At 33.1% G+C, this 19,384-nt stretch overlaps 1 pseudogene; it reads right to left on the bottom strand.

Annotated features, from left to right (window-relative positions):
* Positions 1–1,115: 1,115 nt before the first annotated feature.
* On the bottom strand, positions 1,116–3,000 carry LOC132300005 (scopoletin glucosyltransferase-like; annotated as a pseudogene).
* Between the last annotated feature and the right edge of the window lie 16,384 nt (positions 3,001–19,384).

The raw sequence follows: 19,384 nt of genomic DNA, 5'->3' as shown, positions 1-19,384 counted from the left end.
GTTCGTGAACAGTTCAGTTCATCTAGATCCCTGCATAGAACGATGTAGATTGCTTATTTTGTTTAATTTTTTACATTAGAAAAATTGATTTCAAAGAATTATTAAACAGTCATGTTTCTTTTTAGAAAAACAAAAGAAAAAAACAAAAAGATTTTCATGTTAAGTTGTTTAAAAAACAAATAAACAATAAAAAAGCTTAATCAAATAAACCAAATGATCCTAATTTTTGTGACTTCAAATCAGTTCTCATTGCATTTTCTTTCCTGCGTTTTAATCTACTAGTTCATTTTGTCATTGTCACTTTAAAAAGATAAAAAAAAAAATTAGTGAAAATGCATCATATTAATTTCTTGTCCCATTTTTTACACAGAAAACAGCTGGAGTATAATTGTTTCAACTGAAAGCGAGCTAAATAGCTTTAACAGAAGATGTTCATTCTTTTTAACCTATAAAATTTGTTCCTATGTAAAAAAATACTGACAAAAATATGTTGTGATACATTTTAATTAAGTTAATAAACCAAGAAAGTGGTAAGTGGAGCTCACCCAATGTTTCCTCCACATCTAGTGAAAGAGCAATTTTATTTTCGATCGATTTGTCCATATTTATAGAGCTCTGTCCAATCATACAATGCGTAACCAATTACGTCACACATTTTAACTTTATATAGTTGGTACCACGTATCGTCAATGCCAAATTTTCTTCCTAAAAAGAGTAGTGGGCATCAAAGCGAACCTTTGTAGTGAGCAATTTGCATTTTGCTTCTTTATTCCACAATCTCAACTCAAAGTCCAAGTCAAATTTTTATTCCACAAACTCGATTCAAAAATTAAAAGCGACCTCTTTTTTTTTTTTTTTTGGGGGGGGGGGAACAAACATTACTGCATAAAACTAAGATTACAAAGGTCAATCGGGGCGATTACCAGGATGAGAACATACAAAAAACAAGCAAAACACAAAGCAACCATTACACTTGTACACAGAGACGCTGCAAATACAAAGGCATTCCAAGCCCTCCATATTATAAAACAGCCTAAGACCAAAAGATTGGGGAACCTCTTCAGTGATCTCTACTTTATAGTGCACCTGATCAACTCAACCCTTGGTCCAGACACGAAAAAAAAAAAATCAAATATAGGTCTTACCCATCACGAAATTTATCCTCTTAATTCTCACATAATACTAAACCTCAAGAAATTACTTTTAGTTAGAAAAAATTTGGATCATGGTAATTCTTGAAGCTCCAAGAGACATAATTCAAACTTTAACCAGTTTGTGTAGAAGACTTGTACAGTTTCATGAATTAATCAAGGCAAAACTCTGAACACCTCGATTATTGAAAAAAAAATATATATATATATAGCACATATTCTACATATTCTTGCTTGCTTCAACAGCCATAAGCACTCAGTTCTTTAATCAAATTGTCCAAATCAGTGTAAGATGATCCACCTTCTTCAACAGCCTTCAAAGCCATCTCCTTAAGTGTCCTTGCTCTTCTCCTCCTCTCCTCAGCTTCTTCACCCACCATAACCTCCTTCACCGCCATCTCTATCGCTTCCCATTTCACACCATCACTTGCTTGTCTGTTCAATTGCTGAGAGCCAACACCAACCCCTATTCTCAAAATCTCAGTCAACAACTTCTCATTGACGAACTGCTCTGCAAACACCGGCCACGTCACCATTGGCACTCCGGCAGAAAGCCCTTCAAGCATCGAGTTCCATCCACAGTGTGTCACGAAGCCTCCCACTGCTTCATGATCAAGAATCAACAGTTGAGGTGCCCACCCTCTTATCATTAGGCCCTTACCTTTTGTTCTCTCTTCAAATCCTTCCGGCAACCAATTTTCGTTGTCTTCTTCTTTCTTGGATTTTCTCACAACCCAAATGAATTCTTGTCCAGAAGCTTCAAGTCCCATTGCAAGCTCATGTAATTGGGAAGCAGCAAAATTTGCCGTACTTCCAAAGCATACATAAATAACCGAATTGGGCTTTTTCGAGTCCAGCCATTTCAAACACTCGTGTTTGTCAATGGATGTTTCTTTTCCTCTCTGTGCTTTGTGTTCAACTTCTCTATTGCATAGTGACACCGGGCCTACGTGCCACACCTTCCTCCCCAAAACCCTACTGTAATGATCAGCATAAGCCGGTTCAAGCTCGTAGAAGCTGTTTACTACAACTCCAAAGCTTGTCATCTCTGTCTCTATAACTACATCTATCAACTTGGTAAAGTCTGACTTCTTGTCGTCATCTTCTTTGTAATGATCATCAAGTTGCATTCTAGTTAACCTAACCTCATGAGGAAGGTTAGGCACAATGAAGGGCTCGGACTCTGATGAGACATTCAGCTGAGGCTTGTAGAGTCTCAAGTGCTCCCGAACACATAGAGCGAAAGAACAAGTTCCATGGAAAACAAGTCTAGGAATGTCGAATTTGGCTGCAACATCGGTTGCCCAAGGGAAGAACAAGTCCGCGACAAGGCAATCAGGACGGACTTGTTCCAGGACATGCTCGAGTGGTTCTTGGAGCATCATGACGGCCTTGAAGAAGTTGGGAATCATATGGTCGGAGACTTAAATTATCGAAGTTTTCACATCCTTGAGGCAAGCCAGCTTCCTCTGCAGGGAATCTGATGACACTAACTGAGACCTGGATATCCAAATTTTTTGTTGTTTTGATTGAATTGGTGAAGATAGGGGCATTCTGAGGAGTGGTGACTATGGTTGTTTTAACACCATGTGAAGCAAATTGTTTGGCCATGTCCAAAATTGGTATCATGTGGCCTTGTGCCATATATGGAAAGAAGAACACATGAAGCTGCTGACCCATTGAAAACAAGTTATGAAGAACTGAGAAAAAAAAAAACAGAGAGAAATGGGATTATTTTCTAACTCTCTGAGTGTATGAAAATCAAAGAGTAATGCAAAATATATATGAAGGGTATTTAGTAGTAGCTAAAGGTGAGAGTACTTTAGAAGCAAGTATTAGTTGCCACATGTTTCATACATGTTGTGGTCAACACGCAGAGAGAGAGATACGTGTATGTATATATGTTGTTTGTCTCTTTTGGTGAAGTCGCAAAGGTAAGAGAGAGAGATGGGTGTGTTGTTGACTTGTTGTCTTGTCAACATACGTGTCATGCAAAGAGTGGAACGTTTTTGATAACAATGGTCCATTCCATCGCGCATTTTAATCCCTCTACAAGACTATGATGATCCACGAGGTCTGCTTTTGACCACTTGAATGAAGGTAAGGGTAAGCAAGTTACGAATTTGGGTGTTTTGATGCATTTAGAATTAGGGGTGGAAAAAAAATTTAATAAGAATCCGTAAATCGAACCGGGCTAAATCGGCTCGTATCAAACGTTCTATAATAAAAACAGTTTGGTTTTGATTTTAAAAATAAAAAATGTAGATTATAATTAATTTGTGAAAATCATTAATCACAGATAAACATGAATCATGAGATCTTCTAATTTCATTATCTTCACATTGCTATAATCCATAAATAAAGTAAATTTGTAATCGCAAATCTTGTTGAGATCAAGCCAAATATCGAGATCCTTTTTGCAAGAGAAAAACGTAATAAACTGCAAGTAAAAGTGTGGAAACTGATTTCTCTCTTTTAACCCTTTTGAACATTATATGTATTATTTCATTAGCATACATAACTAATGAGAATATGCACTTTTATAAAGACAGAGAGAGAATAAGTTTTCCTTTTAGCAACTTTAATTCTATTTTCCATCAAAATAAAGAACAAATAGGAAAACAATTCTCCAATAATTAATTACCAAAAAGGTAATTTATAAGTTGATCAAATAATATAATATTAATATGATATCTATTTTATTTAACCACCAAATAATAGAAGAAAATCACGAATCATGTGCGTATCCAAATCATGTGAGCCACAAATACATGAAAATATCTTACAGTCTCCCACTTGGCCCATATGATACCTTATGCAGTGGTTTAGTAAAATAATCATTAGTGTGCACCATAAATCAGATTGACTCATTAAGTTGGTCATCATAAATACCATGGTAAATAAACTACCAATGCAAGTCATAACGGTTATATGTCCCTAAATGATACAGTCCCTAAATGACACAATCCCTTCCATATACCACAACACTAGTAACCCATTCAGCATAGTCTATAAATGAGAAGTATCAATAATGATCTAACAATAATGTCTTTTCCAAGACTATTCATATTACCATTTATTAAATCAATATGTAAATGTACATTAATTAATACGAAATATCATAAACACATTTAATCAGCGCAAAATGTCAAATATATATAAGTACTGTTAAGCAATTCATAATTAAAAAATAATCATCATTGACTACATTCAAGACCCATTCTTTCAACATGTTCCATAAATATCTTGGGTGGTAGTCCATTTGTTAATGGATTACAATCATAAGTTGTGTACTTATATGTTCAATAGACATTCGTTATTTCAAAATACCTTCTTTAATGATAAAGTATTTCAACTTTAGAATACCTATCATTTTTTATACAAGAAGATCAACAATTGCGGCATAAATTTTCAGCAATCTGAAAATGTTACCCATAACTCCAAGTCTTGAAATAAATTCTGCAGCTATAAATTGTAACCTCAAAGCATGTTATAAATTAAAAATTCATAATAGACAAAGTAAAAATAAATTACTTTACACTTTTTCGTAATATTGTTCCTCCAGCTAAAAGAAACAAATAACCAATTGTGAATTAATAATTATCCACATATTCATAAAAATGTTTTCCTAAGTGTGAGCATATAATTTTTTATCCCCTACCAACTTGTATATACATCAAACTCCACAATATATGCATAAGGACTATTTTTCGTTTCTTTACCTTTTAGCTAACTCATTCTTTGGGATTGCATTGGCTGAATTTATCCCCTTTTATGTATGGAGCAATATTGATTGAACAATGTTCCATACCAAATTTTTCTAGAACTCTTTCAATATATGCTTTCTGAGACAATCCTAAAAATTCACGTGATCTATTCATATCACGTAAGATACCTCATCCATATATTTCATTTCAAAATTCTTAGCGATAATTTCTAGTTTCATATAATAAACTAAGATCACTACTACTAAACAAAATATCATCAATATATATATAATCAGAAATATAAACTTACTCCCACTAACCTTACAGTATATACACTGATCAACAATGTTTTACTTAAAGCCAAAAGAAATAACGGTATCATTGAACTTAATATACCATTGTCAGGAAGCTTGTTTAAGTTCATATATTGACATCTTAAGTTTACAGACCATGTATTATTTACTCTCTAATGTAAAGCCTTCAGGTTGTTCCATATAGACTTCCTTTTTCTAAACTCCCATTCAAAAATCAATCAAAATCAAATTCTTGCAAATATACTACATAGTTATTCGGAATAGCAGATCTCCTTTTTGAGATAGTCTTAATGTTATTCTTTGTGGTTCTTTTACAATCTATTCATTGATGACAATCTCATCATGAAATTGTTGATCATTCAATTATTCTTCATTGTTATACAGTTCAACAACTAAAGAAACAATTATTTCTTTAGAAGTTATAGGTAAAGAGATTTGTACCCTAACTTCTAGAATGATCACATTCTTATTTTTATCACTCACATTGATTTCACCATTCTCAATGAATTTGACATTACCGATTTCAATAATTATCGTACTGAGGTTAGGATAGTAAAACTTGTACCTTTAGATTACTTAACATCCACAACATTATAGATAACGAGTAATTACTTAACATACTCCTAACCATATCCACAAGAGTACGATTACGCCTTTCAGCTACACGTTTCTGCTGAAGCATGCCTGGCATAGTGTATTGAGCACAAATGTCATGCATTTCAAGGAGTTTAGCAAACGGTTAGAGTTTTAACCCGTTTCATCATACTTTCCATAATATTTACCACCTCTATATGACCTTATGATTTTCACTTTTCTATTTAATAGTTTTTCAACCTCATTTATGTATACTTGAAGAGTACCCACTGCTTGAGATTTTTAATGGAACAAATAGATATATTCATAATGTGAAAAATCAACTATAAAGGCAATAAAATACTTTTCTCTATCAAAAGATGGAACATCAGAAAGTCTACAAATGTCTGTATGAATAATTTCAGAAGTTCTGTATTTCTTATGACTTATTTCTTTATGTGTTTGATTTTTTTACCCTTAATATATTCCACACACACAACAAAATTAGTAAAGTCTAGATTCAGAAGAATCACATCATTTATTAATTTGCCTAACATTTCATTGAATGTTTTCTCAATCTTTTATACCACAAGATAAATGAATTTTCATTAATTGAGTTACGCTTAGTTCTAACATTATAATGCAAGGTCAAAAGAGTTTTAATAAACTATCAGTTTTGAATTTAAAGAAATCATCAAAAGAATACCATAACTTACAAATTAGAATTTCTTAAATAAACATCATTATCAAATTTAAAGAAAAAAACATTAACATAAAGTTTTTTGAAATAAAATCAAATTATGAAAAATTGAAGAAATATAAAGAATTTAAAACAATTTAAATAAAATTTATTGCCTAAGACTAAATAAAATGTCTCAATGGTTTCAACAAAACTTTTTTCTAATTATCATAAATAAGAAATTCTCATTTAAATTTGTGTTTTAGACCGCAAGAAATCCTTGCATCTATCAGAAACATAAAAATTAATACTTAAGTCAACCTATCATGTATCAGATGGAATATCAATAAGTGATTCAAAATATACAAAAGTCAAAAGACTTGCCATTCTTTTTCGAATCATTTTTTATGTTTCATGTAATCTTTCTAAAAGTGTTCAATACATAAATGACACTTTTTGCATTATTACATTCCTTTATTTTAATAAGGGGAAAAATCAGATAACCCCCCTCTATTATTTTTTTCCATCAAATTGCCCCCACTAAAATTAAACACCCCCCTCAACTATAAACCGTCATCACATTGCCCCTTTTCCGTTCAAACCCGTTAACCTGGCGTTTGAGTAATAGCGCGTGACCAACACGCGCTTATCAAAAAAAAATTCCCTAAAATACCCCTTCCCTATCATCTTCTGTGTTATATTATATATGTGAGTGTGTTGTGTACTGTATATATCTTTTCAAAGACACAAACAAGTCCATGTAGCGGTCACTGGTGCGGGGTGCTCCGACAAAATCCATAGAATCTGGAAACCAACCATGCACAGAGGTGACGTATTAAGGGTATTAAGGAAATGAATTGACTTATGAAATGGTGAAAGTCTTGAGCTTATGTGTCATATAGCAATAGATTGCTGATAAACCTTATATGAAAAAATCCAAAATCAGAGCAACCTCATAAATTACATAGACAATAACAATGATTTCTTGTAAATTTTCAATTGGAATTAGCTCCTTTTGTAGAATATTGTTTTTCTTGACGATTTCAGAGTACTGGGATTCGAAGGAAGAAGAGCTGCTTATTGGACTGTGACTGTGCTTCACATACTCCTCATAGTGGTCACCGGCGCGGGAGTGCTCCGATGGAAGGCCATCCTAGATTGTTTCGAAACGAAAGCCGGGATAGCGATTGAAATAGGATTGAATATTAGTATGACGGAGGAGGCGAGAATGGATGTGGTTGGTGAGGAGGAAGATGATGTGGAGGCCGGCGAGGGAGAAGAGGTCGGCGAGCTTGAGCATGGAATTTATTGGACCTTGCAGAGGTAAAGGGAATATTAGGACATGAGGTGGGAGATCATCCATATCCATGAGTTTCTGTTCCAATTGCTTGAAATTTTCAAAGAAACCTGAACAATTAGTTGTCCTGTTTTCACCCAATATTAATGATTGTATCTCTTCCCTCTCTAGTGCATAAGCAGTAGAAGGAAATCCTATATCGCGGCGATCATCAAATCATTGGAAACCTGAACGCAGTCGCGAACATCGCTGACGCTTCGCTAAAGAATCGACCTTGAGAGCCACTAATTTGATGCTTGCGAAGTCGCCGACTCGAAATTCATGTGCACCGGTGGACTCGAAGATGAGTCTCTATATCTCCTTGTGGTCCCTTCCAATCAGAACAATCTGAGAGTGCATCACCATAACAATGAATTATGAAGGTGGTCTCCAACTGCTCTGACGATCTCGAAATGTCTATCACTGCCCTCAAATCTCTCTCCACCCTCACCAATCTCGCGTTCATCAACTGCCCCATTTCACTCATTCATTTCCCCTCCAAACTCACCTCCAAACTCCACTACTTCACCTGCATCAACAGCCTCAAGAAGTTCACCGGAGTCTTACTCAGTTAGATGCCGAACCTCACTGATTTAACCGTCTCCGGCGTGACTGTAAACGCCAGTGGTCCGTCGATCATCTTCGGAAACATAAAGAAGCTCAAATCAGGAAAATCATGAAGAAACATTAAATCTTGTATTTGTAGGTTGATATATATGGAAAATCATTTTCTGTGAACTCTTCCATTGTTTGCGCGTTTATTGTCTAGTATCATGAATTATTTCAGTAAAATTTTGAAGTTACAGGCATTTGTACTACGACTGCGTTTTGTTGCCTCCAAATAATACATTTCTTTTGTATTTAAATTTTATATAATATTATGGGGGGTATAATTGTCATTTCACGACAGGTTAACGGGTTTAAACGAAAATGGGGCAATGTGATGACGGTTTATAGTTGAGGGGGGTGTTTAATTTTAGTGGGGGCAATTTGATGGAAAAAAATAGTAGAAGGGGGTTATCTGATTTTTCCCCTTTTAATAATTGACCTAAATCTTTTAATTTTGGGTGTTGCTCACTCAATGCCTTTTCAAGCTTATTCCCAAATTTCTTTCTAACTTCTTGAGTCATTAGATGAACATAATGATTACCTTGCTGCTTAAACGTTGTCTCCTCCTAAATTAACATAATGGCCAATTCTTTTACTTTCCACTTATCTTAATAGTGTTAATTCGAAATGACCCATACTGAGTAGATAAGAAATTGAAAATAAATTTGAACAAGAAAATTTTCATCCATAATTATCCATAAGGTTCTCAATTTTACAACAATGTTAATCATCTAAAAATATGCTTATACATGATACGAGTACCAAAAAAAAATGTATAGTAGTGATATCAATTAATAATTTTCGTTTTAGATATTTATCTACAATACAAAAATATTCTTATAGTTAAATATTCATTAGCACTATCACTATGGGGAACAATTATTCGCATAACCAAAATGCTTAATCTATTCGATCTCTCCAAAGCGTTATGAAGAATCTTTTCTTCTTCACTGTCTTTATTGATAATAACAGTAAGTTTCTCAATTTAAAATACTAAATTAAGATTTAATACACCTAAATTTTGAACTTAACTTACTCATTCCATTAAGAGTCCATTATGAGAAGTTAGTCCTATTAAGAATCAGAACAGATGTAACAAGCGAATTAAAAGATGTAATAAAACAAATATAATAAGATAAAATGCTTACAACAATAATGCTTTGAGTTAACATCAGGTATATATAACTTAAAATATAAATATAATATATAACTATAGTACCTCTTTGGGTAGCAACTACAAAATACTAATAATGATGCTTATTCGTATTTATATGTATAATTCATTGGTAATGCATTATTTAATTAAACAAATAAGTTACCTTTAGATATCCTATATCTACAGAATTAAAAAATACATACAACCCCTTAATTTTCATTTAATCACTTGAAAAATCAATTCCCTTTGGAGAATTATTTTTCATAATTAAATAAACTCAATATTCATGAAAACAACAAAAAATCATAAGTATCATAATTTATGAAATATTGCAATTATGTCTACCACTAAAATTAATATCCATCAATCATTATGGTTGGCTACTTTGGTAGCTGCCAACCTTTACATGATATGCATATTAAATTAGTTAGTAAATAATTCATCATTAATTATATTTACTACTAAAATTAATATTTATCAATCATTATTGTTAGGCTACTTTGATAACTACTAACCCTCACATAATATGAATATTAAATTAGTTAGTAACTAATTAATCATTAATTTATCCATTTAACATTATACACACGTACTCATACTGATCGATCCAAATTTAGATAGGTTCGATCTCAAAAACTTAATAGTCTAAAAATTCAATAAAAATATTATTTTACTTTGTATACTTAAAAAAATATATTATGTTTATTTCCGGACTCTAAGATCATTATTTAATCAATCCTAAATTGATTATTCATCATGTATGTAAGTATAGATACAAAATAATAATTTATTTGCATGTCTAATAAGATCAAATATCTAGACTCACATATTATTCTAGAAATTTAGATTTCTAATTAAAGAAATTAATCTATAAAACTATTTAATCATGCAAATCACAAACTTAACTTACATAACCATTAACTTGACATATATGATTATTCTATAATTTCGTGTCAAGTACTAAATGTGACTCTGTCATTAACTTCTTTAGACCATGCGCGAAAATTAAGAATTAAACATATATCTATAAGTCAACTATCAAGCAATTCAACGAGGCTAAGAAATCAATTTATGGAAATCAAAATACAGGCTCGGAAATCGATGCATGTAAACCAAAATAAATTCATCAATCCATCATACTAATTGTTACAGGGATAAATTCCATTCTGCACCCACACTAATCATGGATCAATACCCATATTTATGCATCTATTTTACATATATAGAAACTATCATGTAAACTATGTATCATTATTCAAATTTCACTAATTCATTTAAATTCGGAAATCGAGGCACATAATTTTGATTAATTGCTTGATGCCAACAAATTGATCAAAACATATCACGCACAAATAGTTCCATGAGAACGCTACTGTATATGTATATATAGACGCTAAATCTAATAAATTAAATTATTTAATTTTAATTTAAACTTATGCAACATTAATGAAAAATAATGAGTTCATAAACTGTAAGCTCTAATACCACATGTAAACTATAATTAATTCGTAAAAACCATTAATTACAAATAAACATGAATCATAAGATCTTAAAACTTCATTATATTCACATTGCTATAATGCATAAATAAAGTAGTTAGATATAAATACCACGATTTGTAATTGCAAATTTTGTTGAGATCAAGCCAAACATCGAGATCCTTTTTGCGGAAGAACAACGTGATAAACTATAAGTACAAGTGTGGAAACTAAATTCTCTCTCTTAATCTTTTGCACACATAAATATTATATGTGTTATTTTATTAGCGTACATAACTTATGGGAATATGCACTTTTATAAAGATAGAGAAATAACTAGTTTTTCCTTTTAATAACTTTAATTCCACTTTCTATCAAAATAAGGAATAAATAGGAAAACACTTCTCCAATAATTAATTACCAAAAAGGTAATTTATAAGTTGACCAAATAATATAATATTAATCTGATATCTATTTTATTTAACCACCAAATAATAGAAGTAAATTACGTGTCCAAATCATGTGGGCCACAAATATAAGAAAATATCTTATAAAAAAATGGTGTATTTTTTGGAACCATTGAAATCAATTTGGTTATAATTCATCTGAGTCATACCAAGTATTAATTAATTACATTAATTTTGACTAATGTTTGATTCTGTAGAGAGCAAGTATGGACTTAGCATAGAGTGGGGGCAGATGCCTCCTCTGAATTTTTTATATATTAATACTAGACCTCAAATTTTTTAGAATTCATGAAGATGCCTTAACTAAAATTACAATTCGCCCTCACTGAATTCTTTTTTTATATATATTTTACACTTTAAAATTTTGAGAATTTACGAAGATGCCCCGACCAAAATTACAATTTACCTTACTGAATTTTTTTTTTTCATTTTATACTTTGAATTTTTATAAATTTATGAAGAAAACCCTATTGAAATTATAAAAATTGACCCATTATATAAATTTGCCCCACAAATTAAAAGGCCGCCCCCCTCACAAAATTTTTTGGGTCCGTCATTGGCAGAGGGATTGTAGGTGCAAAAATTTGCAACCGAAAATGAATAGGAATAAACAAGAATGAAAGTTGTACCAGAAGAGCTCTATGGAATTTTCTCATTGCCTTTATTCGAGATATATGTCTACAATTTTTAAATTTGATTAAGACTCGCATTACTTCTTCATTTATATTTTTTAAGAGCAATAATAGGGGAACCGAAACGGAATCCCCGAATTAACACCGAATTTGGCGTGGTTAGCCCCATCAGGTTCTATTGTTTATATTTTGACCTCTTTTTCTCATTTTTGTCCTTATATTTATTACGTGCCATTCATTTTCTCTTTCTAAAATTTATCAATTTCATTCTCAAAATAATCTCACCCCTGTGTTCATAAGTTCTTATTACACCTGTGAATCTTTCATCTTCTTATTCTTTCTCTGTTGTTTTGTTTATTTCAAGAAGTCTAAATTAATAAGCCACGGTGACAGATGAATAGACCCATTTTGATGAATTTTAAATATTTGGGTTTATGTGTGGGTGAGAGATGATGATAGTTATGGGTTAAGATGGTGTCCATGGTAGAGTAAGAATAAATTTGAAGGTATTTGAGATAATAAACAAATGGATGGTGGCGGTGATGGGAAGAACAAAGAGATGGAGAAGAAAGAAATTTATATCAAATCTGAGAGAGATTAATTTCACAGAGGGAAAAAGATCTATTAATTTTTAGAGGAAGAAGGAAAAAAAAAAAGACTGCATAGAACTATGAAAAAAATTCAAAAAAGATAAAATGAATAGAATTTCAGAGACAGAAGTGAAACGATGGAAACTCAGGGCCTGTTTGATATTGCTATTCGCTTAACACAAAACACGGTATGCGAATTTTTAAAATTAACATGTCTGATAACATTTAGGTTACCACTTAAAATATCAATAGCTTCAAACAGGTCAAAATTTTAAGTGACACAGATATTGTTTAACGCTTATCGCAGAAGACGGTATGTGATGACCCTGTGGGCGGGTATACCGTGGGTGAATGCGAGACACTAACAGGCTACCACACTGGCGAGCTGTGATACCCCTCGGATCCAAAACACGGGTTAATCAGGCCCAAGCCCAAACCTGAGGGAAATATCAAACCATTAATATATAAACGAACACAGATTACAAAATGAATTAAGAAATAAATAAAAGCTAAATTAATTCTAAAATAAAAACCTTTCAAATTAAATACTTAGAAAATCTAATAATCCAAAACCTCCAATAGTTTAAACAACTCGGGAATCCATCTCTAGTAGACCCCTAATAAAAATCCAAATTGAAATGAAACTACTAAAAGAACATCCAAGGTAAACCATGGAGAGAAGTCCTATGTCGTCGGAAGAGTGAGTGATAGTCTCTGCTGAGCACGATCAAGCCTACGACTGGAACTGTCGAACACCTGAAAAATAGAAGTAGGTTAGGCCCACGAACAAGTTCTATCCTACTACAATCCAAGCAGAGACTAGATACGCATGTACATCCTAACCAACTCAACAATAACTATATAGTCCGTAAATTTATATATATTCACACTAAAAGACTCTCACTGGACTACAACCGGTCTCAACCTAAATAAAGGCAACATGCAAAACGCACTTGAAGTGGGCATGTATACCTAAGCCTAACAGGGTACACCTCCAGCGATCATAGCCAGCTATGCATCCCAATGCATATACGCGCCCTAACCATCGATCCTGAGACTCAAGCTCATATCGAGGTACCATAACAATATATTTTAAATCCATCCAGAATCCATAGTAGTGCCGTTCAACCATTCGTTGCCTTGACACTACAAATCAATAGGATTTAACTTTTATTTAACCCATTCCTTAATTCCATAGTAGGTAGGACTTAGCGTTTTTTAGCTAATCCCCCTAGTATGCCACCGTCCCATACCGGTGCATACAATCCATCCATCCAACAGTTGATAATACAGATAAGAAATGTAAATATCAACTAATCCATACATCCAATAATTGATAATTAAAATATCAAATATAAACATCAATTGTTTTATACTAAGCATGATAAAATTCTGTAATTTCACAGGCTTATTTGATACAACTCCGCACAGTCCAATAATTGATAATACAGATCATACATGTAAACATCAATTAATTTCAAGGAAGCATAATAGAATATATAAATTCACATGCTTATTTTATAACACTGGAACATGATTTAATTATAAAAACCATTTATGGAAAATTGTTAAAGTAATGTTGAACAATTTAAATCCTCCGCATCTAAAAACAGTATACCAGTTTGTGTAAGAATTTTATATTGTTCAAGCTATAATACAAAGTGGTTGATTATGCACTAACAAGGCCCTTGGGAGATTTAAATAAGCTTAAGATACCTCTGAAACCTCCTATATAGCTTCTAATTAAACTAGAACTTTAAAATCCAAGTACCGAAACAAAAACCATCGCTGAAACTAAAACAAAATTGAAAATCCACAAAGGAGCAGGCTCCAAGAAAATGTAGAGCATGCTCCAAAAATATGTAGAGCAGGCTCCAATAATATGTAGAGCATGCTCCAAGAAAATGTAGAGCAGGCTCCAAAAATGTAGAGCATGCTCTAAGAAATTGTGGAGCCGCCTCTACCCACATGGAGCCGCCACCAATAAGGTGTGGAGCCGCCTCCACTCCACCCAGCCTCCGTCTTCTCCGACGCCGGCTAATTTCAAACTTTCTGATCATCTATCCTCCATTCCTAAAGTTCCTAGGTGTCTAAAACTAGGTCCAGTGTGTTCCAGAATTAATTAAATTCATTGTTCATTAATCGACATCAATTAAAACATGAATTATGCAAGAAAATTTAAAAAAAAAAAATAAGCAACACCAATTCATGTAAAGGCATACCGTAATAATTGAAATTAACATGCGAATCAGATTAATCTTTAATGTTTATTTACTCCTGGAGTTGTGTTAGGCATGTAAAGAACATGAGTCAAAGAGAGATAGTTAGGAATAGAACTTGCCTTTGAGATTTCGGTTCAAAATCTCAGCGTCGTCTTCCTGAGGTTTCCGGCAAACGCTCTGTCTTCTCCTTGGTTCAACCCTCGAACACACCCCTTTAATCTTTCCTTGGTTTAGCCTTAGTCCTAACTAAATCCTAAACAAAGTATTTCGTTCCTCTCTGTTTCTCTCCGTCCCTCTGTGTATGTGAATAAGGTTTACAAACCCTTGGCATACAGTTCTATTTATAGGCTTTACTAAAAACCCTAATTCTAGTTTAATTTAGAGACGAGAAAAGAACTATTCATATTATATCTAAGTCGGCTAAACGTAAAGAACCTAAAACCCTAAAAAAAAAATTAATAAAAACAATAAAACAATTAAATTAAATTTGCACGTAAACATATATTTAAGGCAGAAAATAATTAAAATAAATACTCAATTAAATACAACAAATAAATAAGGAGAAAAATCACACAACCCCCCTTTACTATTTTTTTTCGATCAAATTGCCCCCACTAAAATTAAACACCCCCTCAACTGTAAACCGTCATCACATTGCCCCCTTTTCGTTCAAACCTGTTAACCTGGCGTTTGGGTAGTAGCGCGTGTTGGTCACGCGCTTATCAAAATTTTTTTCTTCCTAAAATACCCCTTCCCTGTCCTCTGTGTTATATTATATATGTGTGTGTGTGCTGTGTACTGTATATCTATAAGCGTGTTGTGTACAAGCTCTGATTTGTGTACTGGTTGATGATGAACCAAAAACTTTTCTTTTTTGCATCCGCAGCACAACATTCAAGTCAGAATCCAAAAGAAATATAATTATTGTATTAACTCAAACATGTGCCATTGGAGAATTCAGAGGAGTTTTTTTTTTTTTTTTGCATCCAAGTAAAATAAATAGTGTAATAAATAAATAAATGTCAAAGCAATTACTGCTGCCATCTCCGCCGTGGGAAACGTCCCCAGCCATATTCTCGACTTCTTGTTCGGCTTCCGGACCTCACACACCCATTTCCCTCCGTTTCTTCGCCTCACTCCCCGGTACACCGGGTGCTGAGTTTCCCGGAACTTCTTCCACCCGGCTCTCTTCTTGGGATGACTCGAAGCCAAGTTAGCCAACATGACCTCCTCGTCAGAGCAATTGGCAAGGACGGTGCAGCAGCCATCAGACACCAGTCACACCACAGATGATGATTCCGATGACCAGAAAAATGACCCACATGGAAATGGGTCTGAAATATTAGGAAGCAGTAGTAGTAGAAGTGTTAGTTGAAATTTAGTAGTGTGTCTGATTTGAATACTGTGTCCTCCTCATGAGATCATAACTACACTGGTGGTGTTGAAGATGAGTCTCTGTATTTCCCTTCTTTTTTTTTCAACAGTATTTACATGACTACAAAAAAAACCTCAGATTTTATAAGTTTATATATATATATATATATATATATATATATATATATATATATATACACACACAGTACACAAGCTTATATATATACGGAGCCATGTAAGGTTGAGAGGAAATATCCTAGAAATTTCTATATATTTATTAATAGTTTAAGAGAAATGTCTCAGAATTTTCAATCTAGAAAAATGATGGAATTGTTTTAAATAATCTCATACAAGTTGTCACTCTCTGAAGATCGATGGTGGAACTGTTTCTAAATCAAAAGATATATGGCTTTGTGTTTCCAACTGAGAACAGCTTGGGTACATGTTTCTTTATTATTCCAAGCTTCATTCATTCTCTTTCTCATTCTCTCTGGAACGTCCATACCAGAAGCTAAGAACATAGCAGTAACCGTGAGTGCTATCACAGAGAGAGGAGGAGGAGTAATGAGGATGAACCAGGAACAGCGGCAAATTGGAAAGTCTCTTCAATCATACGGATCTGAGCTGAGCGGTGGTCGGAGACGGAGACGGTGGCGTTGGGGTTGTAGAAGCCGTGGTGCATGTGGTCACCCCTAGTTGGTGCCTCCAAATAAAACATTTCTTTTGTATTTAAATTTTATATAATATTATAGGGGTAAAGTTGTCATTTCACGGCAGGTTAACGGGTGTAAACAGAAATGGGGCAATATGACGACGGTTTATAGTTGAAGGAGGTGTTTAATTTTAGTGGGGGTAATTTGATCGAAAAAAATTGTAGAGGGGGGTTATGTGATTTTTCCCCAATAAATAAAACAAATATTGCAATTAACTCAATTAATTAACCACAATTAAAACAAATAAGCAAACAGCCAAATAAACCCATAAAAATGCAAAAATAACAATAAAACCATAAAATAAACTATCGAGACTATCCTTTTAAAATTAAGAGTATTACACGAACTACGGGTGCACAATTTCACATTGACTGGGAAAGGGAAAGGTGAAATACTTATATATAAATGTGTCACTCCAATTGGTGAGTCCTTTCGGGGTAAAGCCCAAAAGCAAAACCGTACAGGCTCAGGCCCAAAGCAAACAATATCATATCATGTGGTGGAGTGGGTCGTTACACGATAAGTGATTTTAGGTTTTAAAATATTTTGTTAATGACAATGTTACCCTCCAAAATTATATTTTTAGGTTCTCCATTACATATTATATTGATGATATTATTGAAATTAAACATATTGATGGACTTTCTATTTCCACTTTGCATTTCTATTTCCTTCCGATATATTTTTACTTTTAGTTTACTCCAATTTCTCAAATGTTTCATTGTACTTTCTTCTCAAATAATGTAAACATAAATAATATTCAACAATATAAATATATATATATATATACTGCATGATTCACTCAAGTTTATAATCAACAACCATGCAATGAAACCCTCACTCCATTGTTATGATGCAAATCTCCTATAAAAATAAAAATCTAATGATTTATGCGTGAATTTTAATCTCCTTCTCATAAATATTTCATTTTCATAAATTATTCATTTTATATGTTGATTTTGAAATTTTTATAATTAGTTTTGATATTAATATCCATTGTTAAAATGATATATTTCTTTGGAGAAAGTCATTATTTTATATATATTTTTATGTTTTAATATAGTATCTTTTATAATAGGGTTAATTTCACTGACACCCCCTCAGGTTTAGCTAAATATCACCCTCAAATATTTTTCGAAAATAACTATCACTCACATCACAAATTTTTGTTCCGTTTTTCACTAACACCCCAATCGTTAGTTAAACACCATCCTTGCTTGCCGGCTCTTCCTTTCTACTATCCTTGCATTCTCGCCAATAAGCTCAGTCCGTCGTGGAAACCCCTGCCCCTCCATGCACAGCGATTTAAGGAATAACTGGTTTGCAGTTGACTGGGTCAATGAGAAATTGGTTAAGGGAGAAAATAGATGAACCTCACAAGGCCTTATGTTCAAGCAGAATAAAATGCACTACAGATCTGTATTCCAAGTCTTTCACATGTGTTTATGATTGATTGTGCCTATTCTCTAGCTAGCAATTTGATTAAACGGTGTTCATGGGGAAATACATAGACATATATATATATATACACATGTATATATATATATATATATACACACATTCGCCACCGCCACCTACACAGACATCCGCACCGTCGCCGCCGCCGCCCACACAATCCTAACCCATCACCAATCATCACCGCCACCACCCACACAATCCCAATCCCAACCCAACACCCATCAAAGGATTGGTTCCTCAACTTGTCACCGGAATCGCAACTCTCCACCGCCAAAGCTATGATACCCCATGATTTCAGAACATGGGTTGATCAAATCCGCGCACAAAATCAGGGGATATCAAAATAATTAAAATATTTCAAACAAGCATAGATTACAAAATGAAATTAAGAATAAATAATACATTGAAGAAAAACTAATAAATAATAATTTCCATTAATAACTCTCCAATGGTTACAACTCGGGAATCTCGTAATTCAAGGACCCCTTAATCAAAATCCATTATCCAATAAATAACAATATTACTTAAAAGTAAACAAGATGAATAGATAAAAGACAGTCTCTCAGCTGCGGATCCTCAACCTCGAGACTGGAACTTCTAATAATCTGAAAAATAAATCGTGGGTTAAACCCTACGAGCAAATTCTCTCTACCAGGCCTCTGAAAACCAATAAGCAGATCATCTCTGATCAAAACTAAACCTAATAAAGTTTTAAGTTTAATAAACGATGACACGCATATATATAAATAATTATATACAATATAACCAATCATTAAACCATGATTAAAACATAATCATACCTAAACCAATTCAAAAATCTCATTTTCTTTTAAAGAGAAACCCCTTTAACTTTAACTCCATTTTAAATAATTATTTAATCATTTAAATAATAAAATATAATTCAAAGAAAATTATATTTAATTCA

The sequence above is a fragment of the Cornus florida genome, unplaced genomic scaffold (genome assembly GCF_030987335.1).
Source record: "Cornus florida cultivar Cherokee Brave unplaced genomic scaffold, ASM3098733v1 CherokeeBrave_3.0.0_Hap2_Chr03, whole genome shotgun sequence".
Classification (NCBI taxonomy): Eukaryota; Viridiplantae; Streptophyta; class Magnoliopsida; order Cornales; family Cornaceae; genus Cornus; species Cornus florida.
This window is presented reverse-complemented; position numbering and strand designations above follow the sequence as displayed.